Source organism: Vicia villosa, linkage group LG1, assembly GCF_029867415.1.
Source record: "Vicia villosa cultivar HV-30 ecotype Madison, WI linkage group LG1, Vvil1.0, whole genome shotgun sequence".
NCBI lineage: Eukaryota > Viridiplantae > Streptophyta > Magnoliopsida > Fabales > Fabaceae > Vicia > Vicia villosa.
The window spans coordinates 205,865,869-205,884,360 of NC_081180.1; the positions used below are offsets into that span (position 1 = coordinate 205,865,869).

The 18,492-nt window shown below is 37.2% G+C and overlaps 1 non-coding gene across 1 annotated transcript; it reads right to left on the reverse strand.

The window, feature by feature from the left end:
• Window positions 1-16,984: 16,984 nt before the first annotated feature.
• LOC131645354 (small nucleolar RNA R71) lies at window positions 16,985-17,091 on the reverse strand. Its single transcript, XR_009296983.1, has one exon. It is a non-coding gene; the product is annotated as a small nucleolar RNA R71 (small nucleolar RNA).
• Window positions 17,092-18,492: the final 1,401 nt, after the last annotated feature.

Here is an 18,492-nt window from a genome sequence, read left to right on the forward strand (position 1 = left end):
GGGAGGTACGCGCACATGATTCACAGGTTTGTCACTTCAAAAAAATATATGGCAAGGGTCAGAATCGAACCCACGCCACTTGACTCCCTCGCATATGCGCTTTGCCAATCCAGCTACGCTTTCAATCTGTTTCTCATATGCGTTCACAATATAAGATAACATACATAAAACCCTTCACCCAGCCGCGCGCGAGATTCAAAAACAGCCAATAACGTGATTACACACATTCATCTTCCTCATAGCAACCTGCAACTCAGACCTGGATTTTGCTACGAATTAGCCACGACTTCATTCGTAGCTAGTTCACCTGCAATTCAAAACAAGCTCATACATGCATAAAAAGTCACAACCAAGTCCACATTCGAACTCGTCTTGGTCACGTGAGTCTAGCAGTACCGGTATTATTCAACAATTCATGCTAATTCAAGAAGCCCTAAATTTAAGCTCTCAAACCCTAACATGGTAGATCTCTTATACGAGCAAGATAATACAATTAACTTTCCAGAATTGCTTATAGCATCAAGATAAATACCAATATGCATTCAAAATTCATTTATAATGCACAAAAAAACGAGATCGGGATTGGGGAATGTTGGCCAAACTGTGAGTATGTTGAACGCGTTCTTGATGATTCAGAGCCTTATAGTGGTTGATACAGTTCCAGGAAACCTTTGGGAATGTGCTTGAATCTTCAAAATTCCTTGAATTGATCTCTAACTCCAAGAACGAATCCCAATTTTTCTTGAACTTTTATGAACGTGGCTATGGCTACTTTGCTGCAAATCCTTGTCAAAAACCAACCCCTTGCTTCTGAATATGTTTGTGCATTTATAGGGAGGTATTAGGTTAATAATTTTGAAGGAAATCCTCTTGAATCTTGTCTTGCTTGTTATGAAATTTGATTGAAATATTTCACAAAAACTTCTAATTTTGGCTAATATCCATCCTTTATTTTTTTTCAATCTTCATTAAAACGAATTTGAATAAAAAATGTGATATTTGGGTAATTAAAATTGGTTGGAAATAAAATAAATCACATCTTTTATATTTTCTCTTAATTATTTGATTGAAATTATATTTTTAAATGAATAAAAATTCAATAAAAATAGAATAAAAATTAAATAATCGTAGGATTGGGTTTGGAGGGTCCTAGTTCCTTGAGGAACAAGTTTGGATCACAAGGTATTGGGCTCCTTTGCAAAAGAAATCAATTTGAAGCCTTTTTCTTCACATTTTTTTCTTCAAAATTAGCCAACTTTGTCAAGGTCTATCTCTCTCGATTTTTTAGGTATGGAAGTGTTCTAGGACTTTTTAGAAACCTTAGAGAGTCCTCTAACCAGTGTCTTTGGTCTCATATCAAAATGATTTTCCATGCTCCTTGTGTGTCCTTTTGAAAAAAAGTGACTTTTTGTTGACTTTGGAAAAGGACCTACAATGTTTTAGTCCATATCTCTCAAATGAAGCATTTTTAGACTTGGCATGTGAGAGACAAAATTGTAGAGAATCAAATTTCCTTCAAAATAAGCTTTGGATGAAAAATTTCTGATGTTCCATGTGAGAGTTATGGCTGGTCAAAGTTCAGTTGACTTTCTCTTGTGAAATCCCTAATTTAGAAACTTTTTGAATTGTTGATTTTTGATCTTTCCTTAATGAACCATGATCAATACTTGATCAAATGGTGAATGATACTTCAATATTAGGATCTTGACAAGAAATCAGGAGTTTTGACTTTACTTTGACCACAGTTGACTTTTAGGTTAACTTAGTCGACTGTTGACTTTCTAAGCAATTGAGTGATCAATCTTTTGAATTAAGACTTGAAAATTGGTATGAGGATACTTTGAGGCATATGAGAGACCATGGGTTTCTTTTGAGGTCTTAGAACCTGATTTTACTATGAGGAAAGCAAAACCCTACTTCAGATGCACTTGTTTAGGAGATAGGTAGCTTTGAGCAATTGGAGATCTTTGAGCATTTGAAAGTTAGGTGGACTGAAATGTGATGGGAAAATTTTGGGGTATGACAGGTGCCACTAATTAAACTAAATATTAACGCAATTTGGCACCTAACAACTAGCCAATGAAAATAAGCCAAGCACGGTCGTCTTCTTCCTTGCTCGAAGTCCAAAAATTTGCTATGAAATTGCTCATCTTTTTGCTAAGGATTTTTCGTAGCAATTTTTGTAAACATGAACCTGCAAAATAACAAACATAACGTACAAACCAATGGCCCATATCTACTTATAATCATATCCTGAACACGATGGTGGTATCCGTTTGGATTAAAAACACTTGCAAGTAACAACCCGATCATGAATACACCTTATGCCTTAACAATGGCGGTTTATGGTTGGGGCGTTAAAGTTTCAGTTCAATGGCCCCAATCTCTTCCAAACATCAGTGGGAACACGTCAATAGCGTTAGTTTACGTTAAAAACTAATAAATATTAAAAAACGAAAACGATACTACATGAAGAATGCCATGAACGCAAAGCAAACGTTTTGGATCGTTTTGATCATACTCCATGACTCATACCTGATCTTTAACGCCTTAAGAGCACGATGAAGGGTTTGAAAATTCTCAAGGGAGGCTGCCACGAAAGTTCTTGCTTGCCCTAGCTTATGGAAAGTTTGTAGCTTTAGAATGCATTGGTGAGGCTGGGGTTTTTGTCCTCCTTGATGATGCAGATGTTGTGTTTATATAGCCCAAGCAATTAGGGTTAGAAATAAGGATTTGAATTATGAGATTGGTAAGAGAAAATATTTGAAAAATTTTGATTGGAAAATCACCATAAAACCTTTCTATAATTGACTCAATCTTCTTTTAATCCAAATATTTTATTCACTTGAGCCCCAAGAATGGTTTTGTGATTGAAAAAAACAAATCACTCATTAATGTGGATTTATTTTATTTTTCCTTGATTTATATTGAATAAAAATAAAAAATAAATAAAATAAAAACCCAAATCCTTCACCAAGGAAAATCCAATGGTTTCTAGATGTCTCTTGGGCCTTTATATGATCCAAAATAAGGCCCCATGATTTAATTCCATATTTTTGGTATTTTACTTAATTTATTTGCTATTTAAATGAATAAAACTCAAATAAATAGAAATAAAAATGCCAAAAATATAAGGATGACTTTATAGGCCCCTTTATGGATCATATGTGTGATAAGAATCCAAACCTTAGGCCCATTGGCTCAAAAATTCAAAATTACTCAATTAGGTTTTTGTGCATCTCTTGAATCTTACCCAACTTGTGCAAGTCATAACTCATTCAATATTTATCTTATGGAGATGATCTAGGACTTTTTGGAAAGCTAAATATGTCCTTTATAAGCCACTTTGGAACCTCTTTTGCATTTGAGGATTTTATCTTGATGATATGGCTCCTGACAAAAAACAGCTTTTGGTGAACTTCTAGAAGGACCTGTAATGTTTTGGTTCATATCTCTCAAATGGTGCATTTCTTGGACTTGGGCCCAAGATCAAAGTTGTAGAGAATCAAATTTCATTGAGAATGAGCTTTGGTTGAGGAATTTATGATAATTTATTAGAGACTTATGGCCAGTCAAAGTTGGGTTGACTTTCTCCTAGAAAACCCTAATTTAGAAACTTGGGCTTTTGATGATTTTTGAGCTTTCCTTGATGAATCATGATCAAATCTTGATCAAATGATGAATGTTACTTTAAAATGTTGATGTTGACCAAAAATCAGGAGTTTTAACTATGGTTTGACCATAGTTGACTTTTATGTCAAATTGGTAGATTGTTGTCCATTTGAGCACTTGATTGAGCAATCTTATGAGTCAGAGCTTGAAACTTGGCATGAGGATACTTTGAGGCATATGAGAGGCCATGAAATCCATTTGAGGTGTCAGAACCTTATTTGAATTTGAGAGAAGCAAAACCCTAGTTGTGGGTTGATTGCTTAGGAGAGAGATAATCAGGCTTATTTCTCAGTGCTTGAGCCAAAATATTTTAAAATATGATGGGCGAATTTTGGGGTATGACAGGTTAGCAAAGATTTGGCTCTTAAAATAAGAGCCAGGGATATGGGGAGCAGTTGCGTAGGATCGTGCAACCAGTTGTTTGGTTTACAGGCAGTTTCTGGGCAGTTATGTAACTTGTAGGCAGTTATTTTTTGTATTATAAATAAGAGATCCCATTAAGGGCTCCGAGTATTCACTTGTACTAGAATCACTTGCAAAAACTTCATAATCCCAACGCGAGGAAATAAGAGTTTCAAGAGTGCTAATGTACGTGAATCACCATTTTTACTTCAATGAAATTTCCTTATTTATCAGTCGTTCCTCTTGAACATTTTGTTTTGTTTTCATTTACGTTTGAACTTTCTTTTTAATTCATTATATACGCTGTCGACTGTGGTTCCGTTACGATGACGAAATTCACCATAGATGCATTCGTTGTGTATCTTTTCAGAACGTTATAACATTCTGTCGGTCACGAGTTACCTTCAGTTTATCTTTTGTGGAAAACTTTGCTTGCTTAAACTCTTTGTAAGAAACCGTTTCTCCTAGAGTCAAGTTTTTTTTTTGTTGAATTAAGCAAGCCACACCTTAGTTTCATTAGCACGTGTCTTAGAATTAACTAGTTGATTCTGCAAGTAACCCTTAGTTTGTAGGCTTTAGAATGACTATCAGTTGTTTTCAATATCCATAGTAAATAAAATGGCACACCCAGGGGGACATATGCTGATGTGAGTTGATGAAACTTAGAAGCGGGAAACAGTATAGTAGACCATAAAGATATTCAAGAATGCTAGGTTCTAATGTGGATGAGATACCACAAGGAACGTTATCTACCACTGATCCAATAGTTTCATAGGTTTGCAACTTTGCCTCCATTGACAAATGCAGCCACTACGATGTCGATTATAGGTGCAGTAGTGACGTCTATCCCTTTGTCTCCACCGGGAATCCCAGGGTCAACAATGATGACAACTATCCCTTTCAGGCCTAACATACCCCGTTTTGGCACTGGTGATCCTCTTTATGGAATGTCGTATTCCTTAATGCCAGGATATCAGTCCAATTCATACGCAGCATTGGTGGCAAATAATACTCAGAATATAAGTTCTTCTCACTATGCCAAATTTGTCTTTTAGCAGCACCCCTACTAAAGCGCTTTTTGGAGAAAGCGCTGGCATAGGTTTCGCTAAAAACAAAATAAAAAAACACGCAAAAAAAGCGCTCTTAAAGGGGGGGGTACGAAAGCGCTTTCTAAAAGCGCTCTTATAGGGGGGTACGAAAGCGCTTTCAAAAAGCGCTCTTATAGGTGGCTTATGAAAGCGCTTTCAGAAGCGCTCTTAAAGGGGGGGGGGGTACGAAAGCGCTTTTACCCTAAAAAGCGCTGGTAAAGGCAGGGCTACCAGAGCGCTTTCTAAAAGCGCTTTCATAGCTGTTTCGTCAATTAAAATTTTTAAAATCGAAATAATAGCTGTTTCATATCCCCTAATTTTCTTTCACTGCCATTGCTGCCCAGAACTTAGAAACACTGCTATCTACGAAGAACTCCATAGAAACTCCATAGAAACTCCATAGAAACGCTGCCATCTATTAAGAGAAGACGAAGACGAAGCTAGAACGAATAAGAATTCGAGAAGACCGTATCTCATCCTCAAAACCACCAAGAAAAACAAATACGAAGAGAAGACGAAGCTACAACGAAGAACAACACTTGCCCAGAAAACGAAGACGAAGGTACACGATTTATTGGTTATTCGCGATATCGCCAACATGTTTTCTTGTGATTTTGTAGTTTTCTCTAGGAATGTGTAACTGTAAAGAATTTGGTTGTGTATTATATTAGGTGTTCTCTTCTGCTAGCTTCTATGTTGTAACTGGGCATTGGATAATGGCACTGTTTTTGACATTTGAAAGATGAATGCAATCGTTTTCTATGCTAATACTCACATTAGCATAGTTATGTGTCGGGTTTGAGTATAACTATTGGTGGTTCTTTTTGCTAAGTGTTTGATAATCCATATATTGTATTAGATTGGGTTTGAATGATATTGTGCTTCTCTTTGAGTTTTGGTTTTGGTTCATGTTCATGGCTGCCCGAGTTCGTTGTGTAAGACATGTTTGAAGTGAACTTAAGTATGCGTTAATAGGTTGGTGTAGTGGCTTCCCGGTTTCTAAGTTAATTGATTCAAAGGTGGTTGGAATTGATCTCATGTTTTGAAGTGGAATTAAGTCATATTTTGTATTGATATTATTTGATTTTGATTCTAAAGACATCGTTGAGCTTTGATATATGAATATGCATGATTTTGGTTGATCGATAGATCTTTTGGCTATGGTTGAGTTTACTTTCTTTCATCTTGAACTTGTTTGAAGTGAATTTTGAGAGCCAATTTATACGTATATCATGGCTGTCCGGGATGTTGGTTTAGGGATTTAGAACTTGTTTTGAACCCAATTTCTCATGGTACAATGTGACTTCTTGCATCTTGTTTCATTTTTGGTTTGAAAATTGTGTTAGTTTGTGAGTTTACTTGAATTTGAATGCATTTGACATAATGATACAATGCTGATTTTTTTAAGCTATGGATTATGACCTAATTTTTATACTCTTCAATTAAGTTTTTTATTTTATATTTTTTAGGAATATCTTTGCTAGATAGGGGTTACTTGTGAAGAGTGAAAGTTTGATCTCATTCAAGAATCTTACATTGTGTGGGTCTAGAAGTTGCTTACTACTATACAGGTAATTAATTGTTCTCTCTCGCCAAAGTAATATGTTGCGTTTTATTGCTTCTGATTCATTCCGTGTATCCTTTGCGTTTTGACTGAAACGCATTATACCGTTATGTTCCTTAATAATTAGTTGTTTTTGTTTAGCTTAATTAATTAAGACATGAGTGTAATACTCATTATTCCGACATGTGGAATATTCTCTGATTTTTAAGTGATGAACTTACTAACTTTGTAACTTTTAGATTATATTAAGTAATACTCATTATTCCGACATGTGGAATATTCTTGATGTCAATTTCGTTAATCGTTAAGTGATGAACTTACTAACTTTGTGAATTGAATTCGCCATAGGGGTTACTTGTGAAGAGTGAAAGTTTGACCGTTTTTGTTTAGCTTAATTAAGACATGGATAAGACATGGATGAATTCAAACCGATTGTCGAAAGAGTACGAGAAAGGGGTATGGGAATTCGTTGAGTTTGCGGTTGCGCACTCCGAAGACCCGCTTCGAATGCCGTGTCCTTGCTTGGGTTGCTGTTATGGGGGTAAGGTTGACGGGAATAAGTTGGCATCCCATTTACTACGGTTTGGAATTGATAGAAGTTATACATGTTGGACAATGCATGGTGAGAAAAGTAACGGGAATGCTGAGTCGAGGTGTAATAGGAAGTATGCTTCAAACGACGATTGCCCATACACATACGATTGCGATCGAGTCGAAGAGATTGCAGAAGCGCTTGAAGAAGATCTTGAGGATTGTCCCAAAATGTTTGAGAGGTTGGTAAGCGATGCAGAGAAACCGTTGTATGATGGTTGTTCAAAATTCACAAGATTGTATGCGGTGTTAAAGTTGTACAACTTAAAGGCGGACAATGGATGGTCGGATAAAAGTTTCACAGAGTTATTAGCCCTTATGAAAGATATGCTACCAAAGGATAATGTTCTTCCCAATCGAACGTATGAAGCCAAAAAGATGTTGTCCTCTATTGGCATGAGCTATGATAAGATACATGCATGTCCAAACGATTGCGTTTTGTTTCGAAACGAGTATGCAGCGTTGAATGAGTGTCCTAAATGTGGTGCCCCTCGATATAAGAAAAAGTTGTCTCCTGCTAAAGTCTTATGGTATTTTCCTATAATTCCGAGATTTAGACGCATGTATCGTAGTGAGACCGATTCAAGACACTTGACTTGGCATGCAGATGAAAGAATTATTGATGGAAAGTTGCGACATCCGGCAGACTCACCACAATGGATAAAAGTTGATACTGATTATCCTGAATTTGGAAAAGAAGCAAGAAACCTTCGGTTGTCATTGTCTACTGATGGAATGAACCCGCATGGTATTCAAAGTATCTCGCATAGCACATGGCCTGTGATTCTTATGATTTATAACCTACCTCCGTGGCTATGTATGAAGCGTAAGTACATGATGTTATCTATGCTAATTTCTGGGCCTAAACAACCAGGGAATGACATAGACGTATACTTGGCACCCTTAATTGAAGATTTAAAGTTTTTGTGGGAGAACGGTGTGGAGGTTTACGATGGGTATAGGAAGGAAAGTTTCAACTTGAGGGCGATGTTGTTTGGAACAATTAATGATTTTCCAGCATACGGAAATCTATCCGGGTACAGCAATAAAGGTCAAAAGGCGTGTCCTGTTTGTGAATATGAAACCGATACGACACGATGGAGCTTTGTCAGAAGAATGTCTTTCTCGGCCATCGTAGATTCTTAAATTCTAATCATCACTACCGTGGGTGGAGAAAAGCATTCAACGGAAAGGCCGAACATCGTACAGCCCCGCCTTTTTTGTCAGGTGATCAAATTTTTGAAAAGGTGAAAGATATGAGCACTCAGTTTGGCAAGCCTTTTGCACATTCACTTGTCAAGGGTGGGTGGAAGAAGAAGTCAATTTTTTTTGAACTTCCATATTGGAAGTCGTTGTACGTAAGACATTTCCTGGATGTTATGCATATTGAAAAAAATGTATTTGACAGCGTCATAGGTACGTTACTCAATATACAAGGAAAGTCTAAGGATGGCCTTAACATAAGGAAGGACATGGTAAACATGGGAATGAGAACTGAATTGGGACCCGTGATGAAAGGAAGACGAACATATCTGCCACCTGCTGTTTACACTCTATCTAGATAGGAGAAGAAAACATTGTGTAAGTTCCTCAGTGAAGTTAAAGTTCCAGAAGGCTACTCTTCAGATATTAGAAGACTTGTGTCCATGAAAGACCTCAAGTTAAAGAGTTTGAAGACGCATGATTGCCATGTTATAATGGAACATTTTTTACCAATAGGTATACGTTCTATTCTGCCAGAAAAAGTAAGAAGCGCAATAACTAAGCTGTGTTTCTTCTTCAGGTCAATTTGCAGTAAGGTGGTCGATCCCGCGATCTTACCAACATTGCAAAAAGAGATAGTTATTACTTTATGTGATCTTGAAATGTATTTTCCTCCCTCGTTTTTTGACATAATGGTTCATCTAGTCGTTCATCTTGTGAAAGAGACACAATTGTGCGGACCAGCTTATATGAGATGGATGTACCCTGCTGAACGTTATATGAAAATATTAAAAGGGTACGTGAAAAACAGAAGTCGACCGGAGGGTTGTATTGCCGAACGATACATTGTTGAAGAAGCGGTTGAGTTTTGTACTGAATATATGTCAAATGTTCAATCAATTGGACTCCCCAAATCTCATATTGTCGAAAAAAAAGAAGGAAAAAGGCTAATTGGAAATAAAGTTGTGACAGTATCAATGGTCAAACGGGATCAAGCGCACTTGTATGTTCTGCACAATGAGATTGAGGTTGAGCCGTATGTTGAAATGAACAAGGTTGTTCTCCGATATTTAAATCCAAATAGAAATGAGAACTGGATAGTACGAGAGCACAATCGAAGTTTCATACCGTGGTTTAGGGATCATATTTATTCAAAGTATCATTCAGATCCTGCTTCAGTAACAGAAAGGTTGAGATGTTTAGCCTATGGTCCAAGTGTAATTGTGCTTTCTTATAGCGCATACGCAATTAATGGATACACATTTTATACCAAAGAACAGGATGATAAAAGTACTATGCAAAATAGTGGTGTTACCTTGGTAGCTGAAGCAATGCACATATCAAGTGCGAATGACTTAAATCCGAAATTTGCAAATTTGTCATATTTTGGGGTTATCGAGCGCATTTTGGTGTTTGATTACGCGAAGTTTCAGATTCCTGTATTTGGTTGCAAGTGGGTTGAAAATAATAGTGGCATACGAATGGATAAGTCAGGATTTTTGCAAGTGGATCTAAATAGGGTAGGGTACAAAGATGAGCCTTTCATTCTAGCCTCTCAAGCTAAACAAGTGTTCTATGTCAATGATCCGACAAGTACGAAATGGTCTATAGTGCTTTTATCTAACAAAATAGTTGATGAAAACATTGAAGATCAAGGTGATATTGGTGTTGGCATTGAATCTTGTACAAGAAACGATCAAAATGAGAATGAATCTTGTACTAGAAATGATCATAATGAGGGTATTTGGATCAATCCAACCGTCCGCGTTGTTAAGAGACGCGTAGAACACAATCCTACCAAGAAAAGAAAGAGACGTTAGTGATAAAGGTAATAGTATACATATTCCGACTAATTTGCTTTATTCAATTTGTACCGATTGTTTTATTCAATAGTACAGTACTTATTCAATTTTGGTGCATATTCTCGTTTTGTACATAACTTTTGAACCATGTATCCGTTTGTCGACTTCTTTACATGTAACTATACTATTTTGACGATTCCGGAGCTGCTCTTGCACTTATCTTTACATTTCGGCACTGTTTTTTTATCGGTTTTGCTTCTGCCCGTAATCAAAAGTCGGGCTTAGGGTCTGAATTTCGGAAAACCGACTTTATTTTTGAGTCCGTGGGGACGTTTTACCATAGCCATGTAAATTTCGTTCAATTCCGACAACTTTCTTTTTTGAAGCTTATTTTGATTTGTACCGATTTCGTTACCGATTTACTTGTACATGCATGGTTTGACTTCCATTTGACTTGTATAGATTGTTAGCTTATTAATAGTGTACTAATGTGCTTTAGTTTGTTTGATACAGGTTCAATGGCTCCGGATAGAGATGCTCCACTTGAAAACTCACAAGAAAACTCACAAGAAAGAGATGCTCAAGAAAGAGATGCTTCGGATACAAATGCTCCACCTGATACTGAAGCAAAATAAGTTGCACGAGGCATCACCATTATGAAGGGAATCATTCGACATAGAGACCAAGGATTAGTATACCATTTGGAATGGAATTCTGAAAACCAACCAATTGGTCCTAATTCTGCAAAGTTGACAAGCTATATTGGTACACTTGTTCGTATGCATATTCCAGTCTCCGTAGCTAAATAGAATCTGAAAAGCGAAGAGTTGGATGCGGAAAAAAAAGCGATTTGGGACGAGCTTCAGGTATATATCATATATGGTTGTTGTTATTATCTTGACAATAAATTGTTTAAATTACTTATACTAACACACTATGCGTATGTTTTTTTGCAGAGGACTTTTGAGATACCAGATGATCATAGACGCTACATACTTAGTTTGGCCAGAAAAAGATATAGAGGGTGGAAAGCTTTTTTGACAAACACCTATCTTAAGGATAAAGATGGAAACTTTCTTGAAGAGGCACCGGGATGGCCAAAAAAGTATGAGATATTCATTGATGAAAAAGATTGGGTTGAGTTTGTAAATCAAAGAGATGAAGATTTTCGGAAAAGGAGTGCCACGAATAGCGCGAGAGCATCCAAACCCGCGTATCCATACAAAAAAGGGCGTTTGGGATATGCACGCTTAGAGGATAAAATTGTAAGTAAATAGAAATGCGTTTTAATTAATTGTCTAAATGTGTTTTATTTGACGATTTTATCATTTGTGTCAATGCATAGTTAGAGGAGACTAAAAGTGAGGAAACTTCACTTCCTGTACATGTGTTGTGGAAGGAAGCTCGTGTGGGCAAGAATCAAGCTGTCGATCCCGATGTTCAGAGAGATTATACTGAATGTGTAAGTATAATACTGTGTCTTTAATTAAATCAAATGTTTTTTAATATATAAATGATTTTTTATCTCCACTAATCATTATTGAAATGTAAATGAATTACAGGAGACCTTGTCGCAATCGGTGTCCACCGGTGAGGACTAGGATGATAGGAGCGTACTTAGTAGAGCACTAGATGCTCCTGAGTATCCCGGTCGGGTGAGGGTTAAGGGTCATGGTGTGACTCCAAACTCTTTTTACAAGCATCCTAGGAGAAGAAATCCTACCAATCAAGAAGTGTTGCAAAAATTGCAGGAATTGCAAGCACAAGTCTCTGAATTGCAAAGAGATAAAGATATGTATATGAGAGAAAAGTGCAATACTGCATCGGTGAAAGAAACTAGTGATAAAGCTAGTTTCAACAGTCAAAGAAAACTTCCTGAGGTAATTATAAATTTCTTTTGCTTACAAATTGTTCTATTTTATTAACGATGATGACTTTATATTTACTATTGGTTTAGGGCATTTCTTCTTGCCAACTATACTTATCAGCACCGTATTATCGCCTAGTTGGCAAGGGAAAAGTGCACAACACTGTGGGAGATTTACTTCACCATAGACCGCTCCCGGATGGACACCTGAAAGTATCAGTTGATGTTGTATTAGATCATGATGCGGTGCTACCGGTACCTGACATGGTCTCAGAGACAATATTGATGCGAGATGCAATAGGGTCATTTGTTGCATGGCCCTCGGATCTCATTATCATTGGTGATGAGGTATATTCAAAACCATTATGAATCATTTAGTTTTCGAATGTCAATTCTGCACCGTTACGTTAATTATGTTTTACATTTTAATTTTAGACTGCTCCTACAAAACCCGCAATTAAGGGCAAAGGGATTTTACAGGAGGAGGAGTCTGTTGCATCACTAAAAGAGGTACATTTAAGGAGTTAATATATAATTTGAATCTGAATTGCATGATTTTATATTTTATCGATCGTTATATGATTTTTAGGCATCTGCTCGGGGGTCACAACAAGTGACACAGGAAGTTCGTAGCGTACCACCTAAGGGTCCTCCGAAGCAAGCGGCAAAAAAGGCTGGTGCTTTTGTGGCTCGATACCGGACGACTCTCGGAACACTTGTTGATATGTCCGTCAAATCAATATGGAGGAAGGTATCTTTGGTGTTGAATTCATGTCACATATTGCAATATATGACTTGGAAGAGATTTTTACGCAAGAACAACTAGGCGTCGCTAATATGCACTCGTACATCCGGTAATATTCACTCATCCGATATATTATTTAATTAGTCGAAAAATTTATTTACACATTATGTTTATTATGTTTTTCACTCATCCGGTAATATACACTAATATGCACTCATACATCCGGTTATTCACTCATCCGCTAATATGTTTATAATGTTTTTATTTAAGGTTGTTGCATGACTGAGTATTGCGCGGGACTGCATTGTCAAACAGATTCCGTTTCGTGTCTTCCGCCCATTGCAGCGGAATGACAATTGCTTCGGAACCGGAATCAGTTAGACAGCGCTTAGTCGATAGATTCATGTCATCCGGCAATACAGAAAGTCTGATTCTTTGGGCGTATAATACCCGACCAGTAGGGTTAGTTTCTCATTCTTGGTTCATCTAATCTCTGTTTCTTTTGTGTATAGCAAAATTTTCTTATAACCTATTGTTTTAATTTATAGAGCACACTGGTTGTTGCTTGCTATCAACCCTATAAGAGAAGTGGTGTATTATCTGAATTCGGTAAATGGTGACTGGACCAATTATCCGGCTATGAAGGAAATCATTGATTTGTAAGTGGGATCGTTCTAAATATTCGTGTATATTTAATTATTTGTGAGATTGATCTAAACATATGCTTTTATATATTTGTTAGATCAATACAAGTGTTCCGAAGTCAACGAGACGCACAGGTATCCCGGACTAAATCAAACAACATTACTTGGCTCAAAGTGCAGGTACATTATTTTTCACAATTTTGCTTATAATATTTATGCTACTTGATAAAATAAGACAACTATAAAATCTTATTTGTTTTTCTATGTAGTGTCCGATACAGCGGAACAGTTCAGACTGCGGATACTTTGTTTTGAGGTTTATGAAAGAAATCCTTCAAATGAATCAATTAGAGATTCTAACCACGGTATGGATTTATAACTTAATTAGATAACTTCTTATAATTTATTACATTTAACTAAATCATTCATATTATGTTTTTATTCTGTAGTACTTTGACGAATTCCGTGCTGCTACTTACACGAGACTTAAGTTGGAAGAAATCAAAGAGGAATTGTGTCAATTTTATATTCATCAGCTATTCATGTAGTAGGATTTGTGTCGATTTGAAGAGAATATTATAGTACTCTAGGATATATGGTTACTAACTTTGTTCATATTGTTGCCAATTAATATTTGAAGTATAATATTGTTGATGTTAGAGATTTAGTTTGATTGACATAATGATGTATATATATAATATTGGATATTATAATGGTATTATATTAGTATATATATAGACCTACCTATGGTTGAAAATATATCGTCGAAAATATATTACAGGTCGAAAATATTACAGGTTGAAAATATATTACAGGTCGAAAATATTACAGGTCGATCTGGGAGGCTGAAATTATAGGCTGCACTTTAAAATATCTCATTTAGCAATGACAGCGCTTTTAAAAAGCGCTCTTAAAGGTCCACATACGAAAGCGCTTTGTTACAAAAAAGCGCTGCCAAAGATTAAAAATAAGAAAAAGAAAAAAAATACGCAACCTACCAAAGTGCTTTTGGAAAAGCGCTCTAGTAGGGTGATAACACGATTTTATATCGTATATTTAGCTTACAATCCATAGATATTTATAGCATTTTCCGTTTATTATTTTAATTTATTACGATATTACGCGTGTTTTTGCTTTGTTTCAGGTTTTACACTCTTACTATGCCGAATTGTGAAAAAGAGAAGAAATGGAGCCAAAACGACCCTTTTCTATGCCTAAAAGACGTAAATTGGGTGCTGAAGTAAAAAGGGAGTGCAATTAAAGGCCAAGTGTGCTGAAAGAGGCCCAAAGACTCAATGAAGCAATCCAGCCCACGAAGGAGAACAGCCCAAGCCACACAAGTAAGCAGAGACGCACGTCTCTGCCACCTCAGCAAAAGGGAGACGCACGTCTCCACCTCCCTAAATTCTCTCCACTTGAGACGCACGTCTCAAGTCTCCCTGAAGAATAGGAGACGCACGTCTCCACGTCCCGGTCTGCAGAAGTTCCTCTTTTCACGCAAAGCAACTGCAAGCCCCTCCTATAAATAGGACCAGTCACTTCACTTCAATCTGTCCGATTTCCTGCCAACGAAGTGCTGCCGAAATTGTACCGCGAACTGCTTTTCCTTATTCTGCTTTCATTTAACTGTTTATTTTCTCACAACGATTTCTACACTGGAAATTGTTGTGAACTTTTCGTAGATCTAGCCTTACGTTAGATTTATCGTTTTATTTCATTGTTTTTATTTTCTGCCATTTGAATTCCGAAGAACGATCCAGCCAACCTGTGGTGGAAGTTCGAGTACTTCAAGATTCAATTCAATTCAGATTTTTATTTACCGCCTTTATTTATATTATTATTGCATGATATATTATATGCCATTTAATATGTCTAATATTATGAACCGAACCGATTTATGCATGTTTAATCATATTAATATGTCTGGCTAAATTATTAAAGGTGTCGGTATGTAAAGTAAGTTAACCGTAGGGATCCGAAATAAATTGGCTTAAATTATGTTTTATTAATTATCACTTATTTTTGGTTTATATGTCTAGTTTAATTAGTAAGTCTTAAAACCAATAGAGCGAAAGTTTGAGGGCTTAGGACGGTCAAAGGTTAAAACCAATAGAGCGAAAGTTTGAGGACTTTAACTGGATAGTAGACATAGGACATTAGTTTTAAGGATGGCGAAAGCGTATTAAAACTAATTGGAACTTATTTATTTTCAAAAATTGTTTTTACACTCGAGCGGGATGGCGAAAGCGTACGTTAGGGTTATTAGCTTGCTCCGAGTCAACAGAGCGAAAGTTTGAGATTAGGAGATTTAAATAGATAACAACCTCGTAAAATAGGCATTTTATTAATTACATTGTTTCCAAAAAGCTCTTCTAAAATCTAATGGGATGGCGAAAGCGTACATTAGGATTAGGATAGTAGTCTGAATCAACAGAGCGAAAGTTTGAGACGAGGATTTTTAATCAATTGGAATTAGTAAAGATTTTTAATTTAATTATGCAAAAGCCAATGGACCTTCGGATTACCTTTAGTTAAACGAAATACATACTGATACCTGTCTTTTATTATTATTCTTTATTTTCTCACAATCACTTTCCCTTAGGAACAATCGAAATTTTAGTACTCCTAGCTTTACATAGTAACCTTAGATAACGGTAGATCGATTCATAGTCCCTGTGGATTCGATATCTTTTAAAACTACACGACACGACTGTGCACTTGCAGTTATCAGATTTATAGACACGTAAAGTCGCGATCAAGTTTTTGGCGCCGTTGCCGGGGACTATTTAAGTCGATATCGTAACTCACTGTTACACCGTAGAGACTAGGACAATTCTTCCCTTTCTTTTTGAACGATTGTATGCCAAATACTCGTTCAGAAGGAGGAGACTTAATACAACGAATTAACGAGATCGAACGTTTCATTAACGTTAAACGTCGAGCTCGCAATCTTCCCGAAGTAGCAGAAATTCCGATTAATCAGGAATTGATTTTTACTGATCAAATCAATCAAATCACCCCGAAGTTAGAGATGGCTGCTATTCGTCCTCTTAGAGACTATGCCGCTCCTTCGCGCGCTGAACCGCATTCAAGTATCGCACCACCTGCGATTGAGGCGAACAATTTCGAACTGAAATCTTCACTGGTCCAAGCTGTTCAACATAATCAATTCTCTGGAAGCCCTGTAGACGACCCCAATCTCCATTTATCCGTGTTCGTGCAATACGCCGACACTATCAAAGCCAACAACGTTAGTTCCGAAGCTATTCGATTACGCCTTTTCCCTTTCTCCTTGAGAGATAGAGCGAGAGCGTGGCTTCAATCCCTGCCTTCCAATTCCATAACTACGTGGGACGAATTGAAGAGAGTATTCTTAGCGAGATACTTTCCGCCTAGCAAAACTGCTATGCTTAGAGGTCAAATCAACGGATTTACCCAGAAAGATAACGAATCGCTCTTCGAAGCTTGGGAACGTTACAAGGACATGCTTAGAATATGCCCTCATCATGGACTCGAACCATGGCTGATCATCCATACTTTCTATGGTGGTCTCTTATATAACACTAAAATGACTATAGATGCCGCTGCTGGCGGAGCATTAATGGACAAACCCCATGATGAAGCATACAAACTCATAGAGAACATGGCACAAAACCATTACCAATGGGGAGGAGAACGAGCCGCTCTAGAGAAAGCCCAAACCAAAGGAGGAATGTACGAAATAAGTGGTATAGACCGCGTTAACGCTAAAGTAGACGCTTTAACTCAAAAGATCGAGAATTTAACCATCACTCCTTCAGCCACCGCTGCCGCTGTAGCACCTAACTGCGAGATTTGTGGATTGACTGGGCATGTAGTTGCTGAATGCCAACTCTTGACTGGAGTCCCATCTGATCAAGTAAATTACGCTCAAGGAAGCCCTTATTCTAACACGTACAACCCTGGATGGAAAAACCACCCGAACCTTTCTTATAAGAACAACAATGCGTTGTACGCGCCTGGACAAGCACCTGCTGTACCACCTGGCTACCAAAAAGCGCCTGTAGCTGCTCAAAACACCCCTAGGAAGTCAAATCTAGAAATCATGATGGAGAACTTCATAGCTTCCCAACAACAAACCAATAAAGACTTCCTGAATCAAAACATCCACAATAGCGAGCAACTAAAACAACTATCGAACAAAGTAGATGCTTTAGCTACACATAACAAAATGTTAGAAACTCAAATCTCACAAGTAGCTCAACAACAAGCACCTACTGCTGCCCCCGCTGGCACGTTTCCTGCTCAACCTCAACCCAATCCTAAAGGACATGCGAACGCGATAACACTACGAAGTGGAACTAATTACGATGGACCCATAGATCCTAGAACCCAAAACGTACCCATGTCACAACAAGAGCCAAAGGAAACCCAAAAGAAAACAACTGACGAACAAACTGCTAAGACTGATGAGAACAATAACGAAGTGGAACCCGAAAAAGAGAAACCTTATGTTCCACCACCACCTTATAAGCCACCAATTCCTTACCCTCAGAGATTAGCTAAATCAAAAACCGAAGCGCAATTTAAAAGATTTGTAGAACTTCTGAAGCAATTAAACATAACCATACCATTCACAGAAGCCATAACTGAGATGCCTTCGTACGCTAAGTTCTTAAAAGAAATCTTATCAAACAAAAAGAAACTCGAGGATAACGAAACTATAACGCTTACCGCTGAATGTAGCGCTATCATCCAAAATAACATGCCTCAAAAATTGAAAGACCCTGGTAGTTTCTCTATACCCTGCGTAATTGGAAAAACCATCATAGAGAAAGCCCTGTGCGATCTAGGAGCTAGTGTTAGTTTGATGCCTCTTTCAACCTGTAAGAAACTCAATCTAGGTGAGCTTAAAGCAACAAGAATGTCTCTTCA